Genomic DNA, 17,042 nt, shown 5'->3' on the forward strand with positions numbered 1-17,042 from the left:
TCACGATGGAGTACTACATGGCAATGAGAGGGAATGACATATGGCCCTTCGTAGGAAAGTGGATGGATCTTGAGGGTGTCATGCTGAGTGAAGTAAGTCAGGCAGAGAAGGACAGAAACCATATGTTTGCACTCATAGGTCTAGCAGGAAAACAAGAGAGACCTAATGGAGAATCAGGGGGAACGGAGGAGGGAGAGAGAGAGTTGGAGAGAGAGAGTGATGCAGAACTTGAGAGACTATTGAATGCTGAGAATGAACTGAGGGTTGAGGGGGAGGAGGGAGGGGGGAAGACAGGTGGTGGTGATGGTGGAGGGCACTTGAGGGGAAGAGCACTGGGTGTTGTGTGGAAAACAGTTTGACAATAAAATATTATGGAAAAAAAATGTATCTCAAATGGATATGGCCTGGTATTTTATAAATATTAAACTTTATGTTCTCCTGATATAATTTTATACTGTTATTAAACATTAATGATAATGTTTAATTTAACCATACTTATTTATTTATACTCTATTTCATTTCACAAAGAATTTGAGGTGGGCTACAAGAAATATATGTATGAAACAGATGAATTCTTTAAGTATATAAATAACTATAAATGAGAACATATATATTGAAATAAAATAGCAATAAAAGGAGAAGAAATAGAATATGATGTTTAAGTCATAACTTTCCATACAGTCTGCTTGAAAGAAATACAGCTATAATGCTCTTAATGCTGAAGGCAAAATGGAGAATATGAAAGATAAGTAGTTCTTATTGTATTGGCAGAGGGGATGCTACTAATTATTTCCTAGTGATTTAATTCTTAAATGAGACTTTATGTTGGATTTCATATAGGGAATACTGCAAGACACAGCGGGGAGGCAAAACCTAACAGTAATATCAAGCCAACCAATGCAGTTATACGTTTTATATGGCTGTTTCTATAACTCCCCTCAAAAGAAGCCAAGGACATAACATGTAAATGGTTAGTCTCTCCTCAGTGTAATTATAGTCTAGTTGGTATTGCATATTTCCTAAATCCCCAGCTATTTATGATGATCCAGCAGTAACACACAACTGTATTCAAAGGCCAAGTAAGTAATGCAAAAGAGGGAGTGTGGCCAGAACAAGTCATGTGGGTCTGGAGGGTGCATACCACACTTAAAAGGGAAAATAAAGCCCAACTTGGCCAGAATGTCAAGTTTTTCAGAAGATGAAAATCAAGATCTTTGTGTGAAATTTCTTCACTTATAAATGTTGGCAACCAATTAAATAAAATGGAATACTTTGTGTGGCAAATGAAACAGAATTTATAGGTACCCTAAATATGAACCTTACTCTCAATTTTAAATTTAAACTACAGTTTTCTTACATCTTCTCTATAATTTGAAAGATGTTCTTTACAGAGGACATGATTCTGTGGGGATTGTAGGTGAGGAGTTAGTTTGTTTTGGTAGTTGTTTCAACCATTCATATTTCGTTACTTATAACAATGCTACCTGTTGTCACAAATAGACCCCAGAATTTCAGGGGCTTAGCACAAGATAAGTTTCATGCTTATTCAAGTAACATTCTATTGTGAGTGTTGTTTTTGGTGTGTAGGCTCTGCTCATTCATTGTTATTTGGGGTCACTTGGTGGAAAAGACTGATGAAGCCCCTGACATCTTCCACATGTAGATTCCCATTACGATTTGGGATCATCTCTATTCTAGTTGGCCAGAAGGGAGGAGATCATGGAGACGTGTGCTTTGGAAGCTCCTAGCGGTGTGCAGAGTAGTCCTCCCAGCCCTTATCCTGTGGAGGACATGTTTAAAGACCCCCCAGTAGATGCCTTAAACCACAGATAGTGCTGAACTCTGAACTCTATATTTACCATGTTTTTCTAATACATACATACTTATTATAAAACTTAATTTATAAATTAGGCATAGCAAGAGATAAACAATAACTAATAGTAAGATATAACAAGTGCAACAGTTACTATAATAAAATTATGTAAATATGGTCTCTCTCTCTCTCAATATGTCTTATTGTACTGTACTCTCTCTTCTTCTTGTAATGATGTGAGCTGCTAAAATGCCTCCATGATGAGACAAAGTGAGGTGACGGACATGGACATTGTGATGTAACATTAGAGTACTATTTTTTTTTATTTTTAATGTTTATTTATTCTTGAGAGAGAGAGACAGAGGGTGAGCAGGGAAGGGGCAGAGAAGAAGGAGACACTGAATCTGAAGCAGGCTCCAGGCTCTGAACTGTCAGCACAGAGCCCAACATGGGGCTGAACTTACAGAGTGTGAGATCATGATCTTAGCTGAAGTTGGCTGCTCAAAAAACTGAGCCACCCAGGCGCCCTTAGGGTACTCTTGACCTTCTGACAATATGTCAGAAGGACAATCAGCTACTTTGAGACCATGGTTGACCATGGGTGAATGAAACCTTAGAATGAAAAACCACAATAAGGCGGGGGGAGAGACCACATATCTGCAAGTGGTGTACCTCATTGCTGCTCCCGTTCATTGGCTAGAACTTAGTTGTGAGACCACAGTAATTCCAGGGAAAGCCAGCTGTACACCCAGGAAGAAGAGGGAAGTATGGATTTTGATGAGAGATATTGGATTCTGCCACATCAGTGTTTAAGTCATTTATCTTAACCTAGATCTGTAAGTATTTACAATTTGACCCCAGAGTAAAGGACATCAGAAATTGGTTTATTATTATTATTACTACTACTATTACCAAACCAGGTAAAACTGGAGATTAAAGTTTATATGCAATAAATACCAATCAAAAGGTATGAGAAAGAATATACAATTTGTCTCCATGTTTAACAATGTTCAATGTATAAAACATAACATTTTTTTGCTTAAATTAAATCAAATCTGATTCATGCCCCTCCTGTCATTGTTAGCCAGAAATTTGGTCTCTGTTATTCTTAGGAAGAATGGCCCTCTTTCCTCCCTGAGGTTTGCACAGGTACCTCAAGGATTTTACTATCTAAAAGTGGGGAGGGACCACTGTATTCTAGTTCATTGTGGCTGCCATTTTTCTGTTCTGACCCATGTCTATGGGCCCAAAGACCTATGGCTCTTTATGTTCAGTGCCAAGTTTTAACAGAAGATTTGTGGGAATTCTTGAGCTGTATGTAGCACTCAGGGTCAAGTCTCACTTGGCACACCTGCCTATTTGAGGTCATATTACCCAAAGGATGTAGGTAGAAGTGGAATACGCTCCCTGCCATCTGAAGAACCCCCAATACCTCACCCTCTCTATTTTGGATGAATCAACTTCCTCCTCTCAGAGTTGTTTATTTTCTTTTCCTTCACAAAGAACCAGATTCCACTCCTTCACTACTTGAGATATTTTTAGGTTCTTTTATTACTGAGACCAAGTTTCTCAACCAAAAGCTTTCCAGTTGCTCAAAACTTTATCAATAAATGTTAACTTTCTCTCTTTGCATAGGAATCAAGGGTATTGTCTGCGGTGGCATAGTGGCAACTCCTCGTTATGTATGTTTGGATAGTTAAGTAGAAAAGGAGTGTATTTTGTTGCTAAATGTGAAGTATGATGATTACTGATTAAAATAAAATCTGAGCTCTTAACTGTAGCTATTAGCAGTGAAATTGATTTTGACTATTCATTTATATCTCAGCTAGTTCCTAATCTCCAGAGAAGAGTTGTTCATCATTTCTAGGTATTAACATCCAAAAGAGAAAATGTGAGCTCTCACACCAATCATGAGGTAAAATAGAGTCACTGGCAAGGTCTGGAGGGAGGGAAGGAGGAAGAGATGGGATAAACATCTCTCTTTCCCTCCTTAACCTCTCCTTTACATGACCCACACACTCCTCCTCTGTCCAATAAAATGGGTATGTTGGCTATTCAAGAAATGCTCAAGCATCACCTGCTTCTGTAAGGACTTCTTCCCACTGCAAACTCCAGACTACCTGAGATTAGAGCACCACTCTGCTAGCTTACTAGACATTTACTTTGGGTAAGTTGCTTGATGTCTATGAGGCTCAACTCCTACCACTTCAAAATGGTTATAATAAATGAATTTAGCTCATGGGATTGTCATCAGGATTAAAAGAGTTAGTGTCATACTTAGGAAATCTTAGATCAGTAACTGCCATGCTGTAAATTTTATATAAGTTCTTGCTAACTAATAAAACACAACAAAAACAATACCATCACCAAAAACTGAAAACAAAAAATAAAACACAGCCAACATTCCTCTGGCTTCTTCAGTGCTATGTTTTAATGGCATTCTTGGTGAGAAAATTCAGTATCCTGATCATCTATAAAATGGAGCCCATCTTAGTAAGGTTATTGAGAGGACAAAATAACTTGATAAAGGAAAAGGACTTAGAATTGTGCCTAGGACAGAGCCCACCCTCATTAATGTTGACATTAATTACTGTACCTTGCTTTATTCTAGCATTACTTGCAATATATGCTTTGACATTTATCTAACAGCACTAGACACCATTTTATTGAGTTTAACTCTCAAGCACTTCACGGTATTCACAATAATTTATTATCTCTGTTGATCCAAAGAAGTGTTAATGTATATATACGAACTTATTTTTGGTGTGCTGGGGTGGCTCAGTCGGTTGATTGAGGGGCTGACTCTTGATTTGGGCTCAGGTCATGATCCCTGGGTCATGTGAGGGAGCCCTGTGTCAGTCTCTGCGCTGAGCATAGAGCCTGCTTAAAATTCTCTCTCTCCCTTTGCTCTGCCCTATACGTGCATGCATGTGAGCATGTGCATGTCCACGAAAAAAAGGAACTTATTCTTACAAGGGCTTACAAGAACTTATCTTTCTGTGCATAAGGAGAGCATGTAGGAGACCATCTGCATGTGCCAATCTGTTCACCATTGCTTGAGCAAGGACATAGTGATTGTGTTAGGCAGATGTCAATGCCACAGGGAATGGAAAACTACTGCTGAGAAGTTTTCCAACTGGAAAAGATCATCTTTAATTCTTAGAGGCAATTCTGACCACATTCTTGTCCCTCCACCTTTGCCTTTCTAACCTTTACTTTCTCAGCCCTCCAGGGGAATGTCATCCTACCTGATTCTGTCCAATTCTTGCATGATCCCTTAAAGAAAAAAATCTCAACTGGGATTCTTGAGTACACATATTCCTCCTGTGTAGTGTTACATGAAATGCAACTGGTTTAGCAAAAGTTTCTTTCACATTCATTTTTGATGCATATTTCTGGAAACATTAATGTAAATTTAGTGGGAAAGCCAGTGGAGGGGTGAGGAGGGAAGGTCAGTGAGCGTACACCTTTTTGATGTTATATTCTTTACTTTCCTGGTGAAATCAGAGAAGAGAGGATTTAAGTTGGCCCTATTTTATTCTGTCCTTATCCTGTTTAGCTTCCCCTTTCTCAGAAACCGTCAGGAATTCCTCAAGAATACAGGCACCCTCAATTGTGTTGAATGAGAAACTTCAGAATTGTTAAGAATTTACTTTTTAAACATAAATTTTAATATAGTTTCTTAGAAATTACTGATATCAATCGCCTATTTTGAAAAATACAAAAGGGAAGTTGTTTCTAATTTTAAATGGTAATTTAAGTAACTGCTTATGTGCAGATGTTTATCATTTGCAATGTTTCAAATATAAATAATTTTATCTTTTGCCAAATCTCTTCCCTTTGTTTTAAGTACCATTAATTGAGTGTTGACATAAACCCCACTGGGAGACGCAGGGAGGAAAAAGTGTCCAGGCGAGTTCTCTTTAGCCTTTATAAATGAAAAGGTATTGTCATAGCCTTGGAACCTGTAACAACAATTAGCAACCATGTAAATAAATGATTTACACAGACTCATCTGAATGGGTGTGATTTCTCCAAGAAGAATAACCAAGTCACAGAGTTGACAAATGATTTAGCTATGAGTCATCTCAAAAATGAAACCTAAAATAATAATTCCACACCTTTTAAACTTTTTTCATTAAAAATTTATGGCAATATTGTGTTACAGGAACTAAGGAAGACTTGAGCTTCTCACTGAAGGGATACAAGTAAGTCAAAAGATTTCACAAAGAGGTTAAGGAATATAAAACCATAAGAAATAATTATTAACTGTTCATTCTTCAACTATTTTTTGCTAATTCTACAAGCCAGTCTCTTATCCTTCAGCCTTCATAGTACAGGGGTCCCTGGTTGTGAGTTGTTAAGAACTGGTTGAGGAGGGATTCAGAGAAGCAGGAGGAGGAGGCCTGGCGATCAGACAGGGAGGCTCTTGCTGGCCTAGGGGAAACACATCGTCAGGGTGGAAGTGGGAGCCAGAACAATGCATACAGTCAGACTGGAAGCTCCAAGGAGGGAATAGGTGGAAGTGAGAATGGGAGGCATTATTCTGCTTTGCAGAAATGCTAATGAGAATACAGCGAGATGTTTACATTGAGCATTAAAAACAAGTTATGTGCAGCTTGAGCTCATGGGAATATTTCCCCCTCAACACTATTCCATGCCTGAAACACACTCATCCCCAGAGATAGAGCTCATGAGGTAACCACAGTAATTAAAGAGCTGGATCACAGTAACCCTTAAAGGGCCGCAGTGTTCAGCTAGTTATTGTTGTAGATAAAAGTTACACTGGATGGAAACCTAGGATTTAGGTGGTTTTTAGCCTGAATAAGTAACATGTTAAATATTCAGAGATGTAAAGTTTGCACAAGGTCAAAGTTTAGTTGGTGAGGAACTCTGGATGGCTCCATGACTCTCCAAAAGTGCGTTGCCTCGGGTGTTAATTTGCCATTTGGCCATGGATCTTAGGATAAGAACTTAGTCTTCAGAATGACTTCCTAGCAAATTGATCTTTTGCTGGTCAGTTTCAAGTCTGACCCCTTTGGAAACTCATGCCGATGAGATCACATGCTACTTGGCTCCTACTGTTCTCCCATTTATGTCTTGTGTGTCTGCATGGTCTCAAACACCATGAAGGATAAACAACCATATTCAAAAATCTTCTTTAGGTATGGCAAATTCATTTTCTTAAGATGCTTTCATGTTGATTCATCCTCATGGATGAGTTTTTATTTGTTTTATTTTTATGTCTGAGAAATTTTTATCTTCTGAGAAAAATTTTGGCCTTAAAAACATAATTTCCTACAGCCCTTATGAATAAATATTACGACAACAGGGTCTCTCTTTTGCAATGCCCACATGTTACCCTAAAAGGGGATGGTAGGAAGACCTTGAGCTAGTGTTTCTCAGTCTGAAATGGTACATGCACGGCGTATTCTTAGGCTCCTATGGTATGTGCATACATCATGTGCCTTGGGAGCTATTATCTTCATCTTCAATATATTTTAGGAAGAGTTGGTTGATATTTTTGACATTTTCTATGGATTATTACATGCTAAAGCAAAATAAACCTGAGCTAGATAAAGGGAAAATACCAGAACATCAACTGAAATACTTAAGATTCCTTTTCCTGGATTTCATTTCAGAAGGCTCGACAAGACTCCAAACCTGGCGCATAAGGCTAGATCAGTGCAGTAGTCCATTTGAGGATGGAGGGGGTTGGACAGATAATGAGGTTTTATGTTATTTCCATATATTGACAGGTTTTTGCATGGAATTTACCTTTAGCATCATAAAAATGGCCTTTATAGGCCATCTATATTGCCCACTGGAGTCCAGAGAGTATCTTTATATAGAGAAGTATAAGGAATTTGTCAAAATCAATGGTTCAATATATTCTTATGAGATATTATTAATTATACAACATGTCCATACAAAGTTCAAAAATCAGAGATTTATTTATTTTCCTCAAAACTCCATCCGTCATTGATGCTCAGATAAAGCAATTAGACAATGCATTTTAAAGCCATTGTGGTAGATTCCACATGTGTTTCAGAAAGGTAGTGGGTCAGGGAGGGTGGTTAAGAAATAAGACCACCTGAACTTACATGCCTAATGAACTTGGCAGAGAAATCAAGATTCAGAGTTAGTGGTCTGCTGAAACTATCTCAGAAAATCAATATTCTGTTGTATGGATTAATATTTTACTCGTCAAATATCACAATCACAATCATTCAGATTGCACCTGTAAAACCTTTTATATTTTGAGAGATAAAGAACATTTACCAACTTGAGCCATGCAAACAAGGGCTTTTCTACAAAAGAGGTCTGTCATGGCCCTAAAGCTATTTAGTGAATTTGAAACAAGTCCCTCTAATTGGGATTCTAAGATAGAGTCCTGTGATAGCAATCCTGTTCTCATTTAAAAGAAACACATTCTAACCAATTTAAGCAAACAAAGGATTGACTGAAGGTCAAGAGAAACTCCCAAGACTCTCTGGATGGCTCTTTCCAGTGGGCCAACTAAAGCTGGGGATGATGCTCTAATTGCACCACAGAATGGCCCCAGTAGAAGTGTCTGCCACTGTATCACCCCAACTAGTAACTCTGATGCCAGCCCTGGAAGCTTCCAGTAGAACCTCTCTCTGCACAGGGTATTTCTGCTGTGAATAGAGGGCATCTGAAACTGTTCTAACATGAATTGCGGCATGGATGCTTCTAACTGGTGAAGAGGAGGTCTCAAGTCTGACCTGAGGATGCCAGGAATTTCTACCTTGAGGTGAGGACCTATAAAGTTGGGAAATTCTACTCTTAGGAAAATTGTTCAAAATGCTTAGAAGGCAAAAAAAATTGCACTGCACCTGCCAAACCCAGATTCTAGGTCCTTCAGTAAGCCTTACCAGGTAAGTGCTTAGTTCTGAGACAAAAAGAAATTCAAGGAGATTCAACCATAGCCTGGGAAAAGTGATTGATTTATTCCTTGTTATTTGTTTCTTTGAATCTTTGAATCCTTTGCTATGCCTGGATTTAATTTGTCATATAAAGGCAACAGTGTGATATTATCAGCTATTCATACTAATTTAGTAGTTACCAGTTTGAGAAGAGCCTTAAAAAGAGATGAGATACTGATTCATGCTACAAAGTGAATGAACTTTGAAAACACTATGCTCTATTATAAAGGAGCCAAGAATATACCCTGGGGAAAAAGACAGTCTCTTCAAAAAATGGTGCTGGAAAAACTGGACAGCTACATGTAAAAGAATGAAAACTGGATTACTTTCTAACATCACACATACACAAAGACACACAAAAAAACCTCAAAATGGATTCAAGACCTAAATTCCTGTGAGACCTGGAATCCATAAAGCTCCTAGAAGAGGACAGAGGCAGTAATTTCTCTGACATTGGCCGTAGCAACATATTTCTAGAGATGTCTCCTGAGGCAAGGAAACAAAAGCAAAAATACACAATTGAAGCTTTATCAAAATAAAAAAAAATTATACAGCAAAGGAAATCATCAATGAACCATAAAGGTAACCTACCAAATGGAGGTTCGTAAAATCATTTACAAATAATATATCCTACAAGGGGTTAATATCTAAAAATGTATTAAGAATTTATACAACTCAACATCAAAAAAAATAAACAACTAGATGATTAAAGAACAAGCATAGGTCATGAGCACAGGGCTGCTGTCTGTCCGTGTGGCTTGTCTGCCCTCCCAGCATCCCATGCCACTGCAGCCTTGGGAGTGTGGATTGAGACCATCTCTCCCAGAGACTGGCTACCTTTCCAAAGCATGGCCAGACCTGTGTGGTGCATGACACAGGGATGCTTGAAGATGGAAAGAAATTTGATCCCTCCTGCAACAGGAACAAGCCCTTGAAGTTTACACCAGGCAAGCAGGAGGTGACCTGAGGCTGGGAAGAAGGCATTGCCCAGACAGGTAAGGGTGAGAGAGCAAACTATCTCCCCAGACTATTACTATGGTGCTACTAGGCCCCCAGGCATCACCCCATGAAATGCCACTCTCAGTTTTGTCTTTGATGTGGAGCTTCTGAAACTGGAATGACAGGAATGGCCTCTACCCTGAACACTCCATTTTTAGATGTGCCATGGAGGGATGTGGTGCCTACAGAGGTGCACATTCCAGTCATGTGGAGCTTTTCCTCATTGTTCCACTATGCTCTTTATATAGGCATTGACCTTGACTGAAAGTGTTGCGTGACCCATGGCTTTGCTCTTTCCCTTTCTTGACCTAAATTATATTTCATAAACCTCAAGTTATTCATTTTATTTCATTTTCTTTTTGGGGTGAAGTCTCAGTTTTCAATCTTTTAGATCTAGGTTTCCACTTAAGTATTAGTCCATTCTTAACAACACAAGTAATGGGTTAACTTCAGAATAGGAATGCGGGGGAAGAGGGATGTAAGAATCTTTATTTTTCTGGATGAAGTTTTTATTATTTATTAAACATTCTTGCTGCTGTGCTGCAAAGCTGTAGTAGATTTTGAGGTGCTGTTGAGGGCCAAATTCCTCTCTAAGTTGACAGATGTACTTGGGTTGAATTAAAAGCCCTATCCAAAACTGAAGTGGAGAAGGGGAGAGACTTTGCCTGCACTGCCCCACCCCAGCCTCCCCTTAAACTGTCTTTTTTTTCTTTGAAGTTTATTTATTTATTTAGAAAGAGAAAGAGATGGAGGGAAGAAGGAGCAAAAAGAAGGAGAAAGAGAATTCCAAGCAAGCTCTGTGCTCTCAGCTTGGAGCCTTCGTGGGGCTCAATCTCATGAACCATGAGATTATAACCTGAGTGTAAATCAAGAGTCAGATGCTTAACTGAATGAGGCATCCAAGCAGCCCAAATCCTCTGCCTTTTGAAGGCAGATGGTCCTTGTTGCATTGCTGGAAACAACAGATATTGGCACCCAGGCCTGTAGGGACTTCTGAAGCCGCCTTCATGGCCTGGATATTGTTTTTTCTCCCCCTGTGTGGTTTTTCTAATGGATATTCAGGACTTCTGTAAACTCATAGCTATCCAAGCTCCACTTTCTAAATTTCAAGAACTTTAATCAGGTTTAAAATGAAGGTGCTGTTTATAGACACGTAACACCCAATGAAAGCTGGCCCATCATGACACACCCTTGAATGTTGTCTTGAGAAAATGATGCTGGTCATCACAGCTTCAGTATCTCCTGGTTTGTGATGTTCATCTCCCCCTGCTGATCTCAGTGTTTCCTGGTGTTTCCTCCCCTACTTCATACCTTCGCTCTCCTGTGTAATGATTCAGTGAAGAAAATTTGTATTGCCTACCTCCCATCCCCACCTACTTGCACTATCTATGAGTTTCAAGTTTTAATTATTGCAATAAAGGTGCTTTATTCTGGCATTTCCCAAAACAAACAAATAAGCAAACAAACAAAAACCTGGGAAGAGGCCCTGAGCACACATTTTTCCCAAGAAGACAGACACAAAGATGGCCAATAGACATATGAAAAAATGCCTCACATCATCACTCATGAGGGAAATCCAAATAAAAACCATGAGATATCACCTAATACCTGTCAGACTGGCTAAAATCAAAAAGACAAAAAATAACAAGTGTTGATGAGGATGTGGAGAAAAAGGAACACTCACAAACTGGTGATGGTAATGTAAATTGGTATAGCCACTGTGGAAAACAGTGTGGAGATTCCTTGAAAAACTAAAAATAGAAATACCATATGATCTAATCATTCTACTGATGAGTATTTACTCAAAGAAAACAGAAACCGTAATTCAAAAAGATAGTTATACAGGCCAATGTTTATTATAGCAATATTTATGATAGCTAAGATATAGAAGCAACCTAAGTGTCCACTGATCTCGATCTTGATCTCTCTCTCTCTCTCTCTCACACACACACACACACACACACAAATATTACACAGCCATAAGAAACGATGATGGATGGATGGGTATTACGCTGTGAAATAAGTCAGACTGAGATAGACAACTACCATATGATTTCCTTACATGTAGAATCTAAAAGCAAAACAAATGAGTAAACAAAGAAAAAGCAGAATCAGACCTATAAACACAGAGAACAAACTGATAAGTGGCCAGAGCGGAGGGGAACAGGCTGATGGGCAAAATGGCTGCAGGAGAGTGGCAGATACTGACTTCCAGTTATGGAATGAGTAAGTCATGGGAATAAAAAGCACAACATAAAGAATATATTCAAGGACACAGTCACAGTGTTGTGTGGGGCAGATGGGACTTACCCCTGTGGTGAGTATAGCATAACGTATAGAGTTATGTACTGACACCATCCTAACATGCGACCAAAATTCAGAACCAGTGCTTTGAGAAAGAGCTAACCATACATAGCCATACATCCCATATGGGATGATAGCAATCATCAAAAATTACTGTAAGAACTGAGAGGAAACATCCCTGACCCAGGCTGGAGATGAGGAATCCTCAGGGAAGCCTTGTGGAATGGCGTGATAGCTGAGTTGAGTATTACACTATGAGGAAGAATTGGCCAAGTGAAGGTGGAGGTGAGCATGGGACAGAGCTAAGCAGAGAGAGCAGCCTGTGCAGAGGCAAGGAGAGGTGAAAGAGCCTGAATGTCATCTCGAGAAAAGGAATAAGCAAGAGGGTACAAGAGACATGTCATCTATTTTGTAGCCACTGGAAGTTTCCTCAGAAATCAACTGGAGGCGGAAGCACTAGCACTTTCAGGTCATGGCGTCTTCTGATTTTCTTGGGTTTGAACACAGGCAGCAATCTCCCAGTACTCTGCGTACGGACTGACAGTGGAAGAGGACAATCCAGCAGGGCTGGGCTGTTCCAGGGGGGTTACGAGTGGTTGCAAGGCATCCTGGAGTTACTTGTTTTGTAACACAATTAATACATATTTACTCATCCCAGTTGAAGAGCTGCTTTTCCAGAAGTGTTTAAGCTCATAGTACCAGGTAAAGATCCTCTACTGTCCCTAAATAAAGTAACCATTGAACAGGGTAAAAAGCAGGCAATTACTAGAAAACAAACTGAAAAGAAATTCCTTACGGAGCAAGAGGAGTCTCTTTCTTTCTTATCATCAAAAGAACTTAGGGAGTTGGAGAGTTACCACCTAATTATGTCAACAGACCCTCCCTTAGGGGCTCGGCCCTGTACTCTTACTATCTTTCAACGGTGATTGCTATACAAATACAGGTGGTTCTCAGGTAGGGCAAATAGTCTGTGTGTTATTTCCAGAGGAATATTTGAAGTTACAGGGAGATTGCCTTTATCTCACGTGGTGTAGTCATTGGTGTGATAATATTGAGGCGGGTGATCACTTCTATAACGTGACTTTAAAGATCTGAAGTGGAAGAATAAAACATTTAACTGAAAGTTAGCAAAGGAACTAGGCCTTCTGATGGTTATTTGTTTTTAGATATATTCATAATATGTTATAGTGTATATGGCCTCATGCCTTCGGATATCCTTTCACAAAGAAGTACTCTCTGCTTGGATCCCCAGAACGTATAGGGAGATTCCACAGCTGGCCTGAGGTTGGAAGTTCACTGGTGTCACATTAGGAGTATGCGGAATGATGGTTAGGCTCCAGTTCCCCAGCACACATGAATAGTCTATTGTCCAAAAAGTGCTGTACTTGTTCTGGCAACTTTTATCTCCATTTTCCCGGATACGTTTATCCTTTTTTGTTTTTATAAATATTAAAATTTTTTTTAATTTCATGGGTATGTGTGTACACACACGCACACACACACACACACACACACACAGCCCTCAGGTAGGAAAGGAACTCATTGTAGTGTTGAAGGATACTGAGGGCTAGTGGTGTGCTAGTGAATGTTTAACAACCAGCTCCCTGGAGTTCTGGAGGAACCCCAATTTCCAGTGTTGGCCCATTTCAATGGTTTACTTCCTCCTGACATGGCCCGTTGTAAGCTGCCAACTTTCCTGAAATTTTAACAACTTGCTCTCACGTGTCTGTAGGACTGCCTCCAGAGCGTCACAGACTGAGGCTATGGTACTGACAGTAGAAAGCACTGCGGCTTGTAGAAGGCATCCTGAGACTGCTGGAGAGATTCATTTAAGGACCATCCTCTTTTTTTAAGAAATCCAACAAGTTATCTTAACTCCTTTTCTTCATCCACAGTTGACAAAAGATTGGAGAACTCAGTTTTCTAATGATCCCATGAATCTTTTCTAAATTCCGTAAATAACGTGGAGCAGGGTAAACAGATTTTCAGACTTGATGGGTTTATCTCCATTTTATTAATGTTGATGCTAACTTTCTCCAAGAATCCCACAGTAAGTGATAAAACCCAACTCAAATCTATTGTCCCTGACATCTAGAATTTGGAGTTACGGAGAAGAGAGAGTGTGAAAGATAAAATACCTATTCAGATGGTCCTTAAGCCCACTGATGTCTCAAGAAACTTTTCTAACAGGTGACAAGTTTTCTCCATGGCAGAATGTAACTGCCATTAAAGTCTTCAGACACATGATGATACTCAGAAACCATGGACCAGAAGGGCTAACAGTCAATTATGAATCTTTCTACTAACTTAATCTTAAGATAATAAGTATTTCCTAAATTCTACTGGCTGACTGTCTTAAGACTTAAATCAAGGGACAGTAACAGGATGATTTAACTTGTCCAGACCCAAGTCAATCATTACTAAGTGCTGCCATGTGCCAGGGGCACCTGTGAAACAGGTGTCCTGTTACGTGTTCCCCTAGGACCAGAAACTTGTCATGGCCACTCCAAAGACAACATTCTACACTTGGTAGGACCCTGCCTCAGAAAGATAATTAAGAAACACAGACTGACAACTGTTTGTCTTTCTCAGAGTGAAGAACTTTCACTTTGTGCTTGGTTACATTAATTAGTTTAGGTTACACCCTTTGCAAAAAAAGTCCTTTTTGTCTGTTACTCCCCCTTGGGGCCCAAGGAGCCCACAGGGCTGAAGAAGTTGAAACAGATCAGAAAGAGTTAAAAGTGTTAAGGCCTCAATCATTCATTTCCCAAATATTTACAGGACAAAGCAGAGGTGGGATACAGCAGTAAGCAAAACAGACAATATCCCCACCCTCGTGGAACTTATGTTCTAGTGGGGCAAGAAATATGCCAAGCAGATAAACGAGTCAATACATAAAGTAACAGATGGTGAAAAGGCTAAAGACACAAACAATATGAGAAGGTTTATTTTATATAGAGTGACAAGAGAAAGCTCCTCTTGGTAAGACATGGTCAGGGCAGAGACAATAGGGTGCACTCTGGGACTGTCTGGGAAAGGACACTCCACCAGAGGCTCCAGGAAATGTGGAGGCCACATGCCTCGTTTCAGAGCACAGATCTCTGCAGATGAAATGTGCTGAAGCGGGACAGATAAAATGGCCCTCAAGTGTGAAGTGCTCCTGCAGAGTTCAAACTCCCTCAGGTCTCCGAGGCACAGTGAGTGACAATTCCAGGTTTAGACTATGTCTGCATTGCAGGCTGCATCATTTCCTTGGGGCTGAGCCAGAAGGTAAAATTTCCAGGGAGAGGGGGAACCAGTGTCTCTCAATGTTCCTCAGAAAGTCCCCAAATCCAGCACAACTCCTTGCCTGTATGGCCATAGAAAAATCTAGGCACACCTGCCCTGCCCTAACAGTGTCATGGTGTTTGGTTAGTTTATACTTGTCCTTTGGGTAGTTCCTGACAGCAATAGTAGATGGTAATCTGATCATACAGACATCTCTCTCACATTTTGTTTGGGCAAAGTCAGTCTTTTCAAGTCTGTGGGTACAGTTGATGTTGAAAAACCCTTGGGCTGTTTGCAACCACACCTCTTTCCCCCTACCATCTGCCAAGGTCTTTGGTCAGAAAGAGTCCCTTTGTTTTTTATTATTGAGTGCCAAGTTGGGTGATCCATATGGTCTTGGGATAGTCGAGGAATCTCCATCATGCCACCTTAGTACTGAAATTCATATTCTACTATGTCCTTAACATATTCTCCTCTCTCTACTTATTTTCCCAATCCCACCCTAAAGATGATTTTCCTAATGAACTAGCCTCTTTTCACCACATGGGTTAAAGACTACAAGCCTATATTTGTCTAACTTTGCCCCATGCTAGCCAATAAATTCTTTGTTTTTCTTGAAGTCTCTGCTTTATTTCTCAGACAGGCAATGAGCATGTGGGATTGCTCTCATTGGAAAGATCCACCCCCAGAGCTCCATTCTCTCTCTTACTGCCAGGGTCACCCTGACAGTCTTTCTTATATGATCCAAAGAGGTCATAGGATTTTCGCCAATGCCCCTTTACAATCATGTTTCAGAGGTTTTATTAAAATTGGTGAAAGGCATTCCTTTCCAACTGTGCCCACACAAAAGAATCATTATTGATTCGACCCTCACTTGCCAACTAGCCAATATTTTCTTTGCTGATAGAAATCACGGGCATTTCCAAAATGCTCACTCCTTGTGGCCCTCAGCACACCAGGCCAACTAGGTAGTCATACTAACTGTATGAACCTCCACCCAAGTGCAAGATTCCTAACCATGAGCACACTCCAGAATGAAATGAGAGCAAACTAATGGAAGACTAAAGACTTCTATTCCCACGCTTTGTCCTTTGAGAAGTAGTATTAATGCCTAAGAAAGCCAATCATCAAGGACATTTCCAAGTCTTGGAGCTTTGCTTTACTTAATAACTAGCAGCTATACTTTTCTTTGAAACGTTAACGATAATATCAACACCTTCCTTAATAGCCACTCAAAAGGAAAGGATAGGGAGAATAATATAACCTTTAGTTTTCATTGAGAAAGGTACTAAAATTGCTCAATGCCCCATGACATTCATCTCAATGGATCCTGCTTAAGGGTGCCAGCTGGAGGAAATATTATTTATAAAAACAAATAAGCAACATTCAGTAAGGAAGCAGAACCTGTGAAGTAATGTGGAAAATTTTTATTTCAAAATTCCTATTCTCAGTGCCTTCCTCAGTGGGGGCTTCATATAAATTAAATTGGTTTTGTTTGAATAATTCCTAAACTCCCCAAATCCTTCACTCACTGCAGCTCTTTCTGAGTACTTTTCTCATGAAATTTCACAGACCCAAGGCCAAAGATACTGTTGCCTACATTTTGGACACCATTTAATTTCAACGCTGTCTTAGATCCATCAAGATGAAATCCAAGTCTGCAAATCTACATTGATTCATGGAGACAGAAGCCTTGTGCGCTCTGTAGAATA

At 39.7% G+C, this 17,042-nt stretch overlaps 1 protein-coding gene and 1 pseudogene across 9 annotated transcripts in view; both read left to right on the forward strand.

Annotated features, from left to right (window-relative positions):
- Positions 1-17,042, forward strand: part of CCDC192 (coiled-coil domain containing 192) — a 198,459-nt gene that overhangs the window by 70,409 nt on the left and 111,008 nt on the right. The gene's annotated exons all lie outside the window — the stretch shown is intronic.
- Positions 8,311-9,881, forward strand: LOC115293973 (annotated as a pseudogene).

The sequence above is a fragment of the Suricata suricatta genome, chromosome 6 (assembly GCF_006229205.1).
Source record: "Suricata suricatta isolate VVHF042 chromosome 6, meerkat_22Aug2017_6uvM2_HiC, whole genome shotgun sequence".
Classification (NCBI taxonomy): domain Eukaryota; kingdom Metazoa; phylum Chordata; class Mammalia; order Carnivora; family Herpestidae; genus Suricata; species Suricata suricatta.